The 4,087-nt window shown below is 35.2% G+C and overlaps 1 long non-coding RNA gene across 2 annotated transcripts in view; it reads right to left on the bottom strand.

The window, feature by feature from the left end:
- Positions 1-523: 523 nt before the first annotated feature.
- Positions 524-4,087, bottom strand: part of LOC138866474 (uncharacterized) — a 12,954-nt gene continuing 9,390 nt past the window's right edge. The window contains exons 1-2 of one of the 2 annotated variants that reach the window (XR_011399593.1): positions 827-4,087; positions 524-637 (exon numbers count right to left, since the gene is read on the bottom strand). The exon at positions 827-4,087 is cut by the window's right edge and continues 681 nt beyond it. This is a non-coding gene — a long non-coding RNA (uncharacterized lncRNA). The remainder of the gene's footprint in view (positions 638-826) is intronic. The other variant, XR_011399592.1, reaches the window with a different exon arrangement.

Here is a 4,087-nt window from a genome sequence, read left to right as displayed (position 1 = left end):
TACAGATTGTACTGCTGCCAGTTGTTCTTATCTCCTAGAGAGCAGCCACCTTAACTCCTAACCGCTTAATTTTCTTTGATAGCAGGCTCATCCTACTGTAACGACCTGATGTCTCAAGCTCCTAACCAGATAGCCCACCTGAGATTAAGCCTCGGGCAGCTGCTCCAGGTGGATGCCACCTCTGCCACCCCCCACCGACGTTGCTCCATATAAACGGGAGAAGCAGGCTATGTGACCTAAAGTTCACCTGTGGGTTCCCTTAGGCTTTGCCCTACAGGTGGGACGAGTAATTCCCGTTCCCATCCTGCACCCAAACAATAGCCCTCTCAAAGGGACTCACAGCCCACCTTATTTGCTGAGTAGGAGGGGCATTACCCCTCCCCCCACCATATCGATTTTTGTTCATATGCATACACATATACATAAACAAATGTTTGGACACATATCTACCTCCTTATCCTATCTTCACCTTACCCTATCTTGAAACGTAATTACATACACTCTACAAAGTAAAGCAAACATACCTTTTTAAGCAATGATCACAACAAAGACCTCTATTAACTACATTCAAAATGTAGATAAAAGGTTTTGCTGTCAGAATGATTTCTCCTCTTCCAATCTTCTGACGTCCAGGTACCTGAGAATGAGGCAGTCATCATAGAATTATTAGGAACTATATTACGGAAAAATAATGTAGGCAATGAAGATCAACTATCAAACAAGACATGGGAGACTGTAATGATAGACGCAAGTAAAAATACATGTATCACTAGAATATACTCTGATCTAAATAAATGGAAAAATGTACTAAGACACAGAAACTAACCGAGTCAAACAAGAATGTCAACATATTTGGAGTTTTGGGTACTGGTAGTTTCTAACTTACTGCTTAAACTCATTCTGACTTATTGGGGTGGTCGTTTCAAGGGCTTCGGTTACGGATGAAGGGTACACTTTTTTATTGTATTTAAGTTACAGATTTATGAGGTGCCACAAAAGTGTCTGAGACTGGAAGTAATTCAACTGATTAGGAACTCACTTAGAGCAAGGCAAGGGAAATTTTCTTTTGTCTTTTGTGATTCACTAAACTTCATATATTTGAGACCTTTCCAACAATTCTGTTTTGCTGTTAACCTCATAAATAGCATTCACTGTATTTCTTATGATTCTGCATTAGAAATACCTATTCGTTCCTTGAGTTTCAGGGAAAATGCTCTTTTCTATGCTATCAATACAGATGCAGGGATTATAATTATTATATTCTTATTGACATCACTAACAGCGGTTATATGATCAAAGAAAATAAAGGTAAACAGGTGAAATAAATAATACTAGTTATTGTAGAACAGCCTAAGTGCAAAGATAATTAATAAAATGAACTCAAGACAAGCATGGCATGCGCAGTTCGCCAGTTACAACTGGTACATCCCTTTCCGGCATGGACTGCATTTTTTCTGGCAATACATGCATAGTATCTAGTATTCTATGAATGAAATGCTTTTGTTTGTAACGAAGTCTGTGACTGGCTTATGTTTAGCCATATTTCTATTGACAGCTAATATTAGCCATTAAAATTGTTTGAAAAGTTTGGGAGCATTACCAGCTTTTGACCAGTGCCAACATTATCGTGGCATTTTCCATTTAAAAAATCAACAGAAACTCTTATAACTGACAACTTTAGCATGATCACGAGATCATCGATGAAAACGTTTAATCTCAAATCTATTTTTGACAAAAAATGCGTCTGTTTTCGTGACGTTATAAATGTAAAATAATTTGAGATGGTAAAATATGAGTCACATATTACTTCGTCTGTAAATGTAAATTGTAAGGTTTTCTCACTTGATCAGACCTGACACAAGAGCTGACTTGTGGTTACTGCATATGCTAGGATTGATCAAGTCGTGATTGGCTCCGAAACTGTGATGGCATAGCTGTTTATATATATATATATATATATATATATATATATATATATATATATATATATATATATATATATATATATATATATATTTATATATATATATATATATTTTCTCTCTCTCTTTTCTTTTCTTTTCTTTTCTTTTCTTTTCTTTTCTTTTCTTTTCTTTTCTTTTCTTTTCTTTTCTTTTCTTTTCTTTTCTTTTCTTTTCTTTTTTATTTCTTATCCATATCCCTGTCAAAATACATTTGCATAACAATACTCAAGAATTTCTGAGTGGGATTCCATGAACATCAATGCTAAGAACCATGATATTGGCTTTCATATATATTTAGATTATATCAAATACCTCTGAAATAAACTTTAAATATTCTGTTATTTCCATGTAATTTATAATCATCGGAAATACTTTTTCACTACTGAAGCCACTGAAAGTTTAGCTCGATTTACATTTTCATTGTCATTACTGTGTCGGTCACAATTCAAAGAAATTTTATTTACATATTTGTATGAGATGTATTAATGGCAAAACAAAAGATTAACAATATATCTTACATATATGTATATCATATATAAACAGTTATAATATCATTTCTGGTATTTATCACCTACCGTCTACCTATCAGGGGCCACCTGCTTTTTTATGGTAACAGCAAGTACCTGGAAAACAATAGTATAGACGCAAAAAATTGAAGCACCATCCCTGACTGAGGCTAAAGGCCTTTTTAGTAGAATACAGGAAGCTCAATGTGTTGGACATTTCCCAACATTACCAACCAGACGTCACTGTTCTTGAAGATTCTGATTGGTTGGTGAGTACACTGCCAGGCGTAAGACAAAGTATGGAAAAACTATCGGTCAGAACAGTCATAAACAATAGAGAGAGAGAGAGAGAGAGGAAGGGTGGATAGAGGGAGAGTAGAGAGAGTAGTAGGCGGTGATAAGAATTACACGCAGATTTCTTCATGCATGTCACATACACTGAACTTCAAAATCAATTACAAACCCTGTGAGTATTGCACTATCATTTGTAACATTTGAAAATCATTCTTAAAATGCGTTGCAGATGAGAACAGTTATTACACTTCATCATATGATAATTGTGAAAGTAAGCATTTGATTATTCAAGATTTAGAATATGTAGATTTTTTATCCTGTTCCATTTTCATAGTTTGTAACACATCTCTTATTTAAGACAGCAACCATAAAAAGACTAATTATTTATTCATTGGTGATAGCATTTTTTCCACCTAGTTGGCATTACTTACTAAAATTATGATTATTAACTTAAGACTACATTCGTGTTATGGGTTTTGTTGGTGTCAAGAAAAGTTACCTATAGTAAAACAAGGAAAATGTAATCTAAGAGATATAAAAACATTCAATGGCAATATATGCTAATAGATACCAAGGTGTTTTTTTTATATTAGTTTGTTCTTATTAGCAGATTCCTGTATTCCATAAACAATTTCCAATTATATGAATGTACAAATCACGTGGTTTTGAAAAAAAAAAAAATGCTGGCTCATCCGTATGTTAGGTGCGTCTGTGGACTTGACACTATTATGCAACAATTTGAGTCCTGACATAGTCATGGCCAACATATATGGACACTTCAGCTATCAAATCACTCCAGGCAATCTCACTATAAGTGATCATCTACCAGTTATACTGGACATCTCAACAAACCCATCCCGAGATCTGACTATAAAAATACTGATTGGGATAAATACAAAGATGCTAGAAAATAAACCATCCAGTGACTTAAATGGCAAATCAATTAAGGCCAAACAAGTTAGCATCCCCCAAAAAACTTACAGAATAAATCCATACACATCCAATACGTCTGAGCTATAACTTCCAGACATTATACCAGGGAAACAGGACCCTCGCCAACCAAGGAGGCTAGAACCAAGAGCTAAGGCAACAACACTGTAGAATCAGGGATAGACTAATAGACGCATGCAGAACCCTCTACAACTTCTCTTCCAAACTTAAAGATCGAGAAGAGTTCTGGCATCAGTCAAAAACATTAATGGCGAATGATGCAAGACTGCCACTATCACTGACTCCCAAGGCAACAAGCACTAACAAGACGATGAAAAAGAATCCATCCACCACGCACACAGGAGAAATGTATTTCACACCTGTGATGACGAA

Source organism: Penaeus vannamei, chromosome 25 (genome assembly GCF_042767895.1).
Source record: "Penaeus vannamei isolate JL-2024 chromosome 25, ASM4276789v1, whole genome shotgun sequence".
NCBI lineage: Eukaryota > Metazoa > Arthropoda > Malacostraca > Decapoda > Penaeidae > Penaeus > Penaeus vannamei.
Note: the sequence above shows the minus strand (reverse complement) of the source record. Positions and strands in the feature narration are given on the sequence as shown.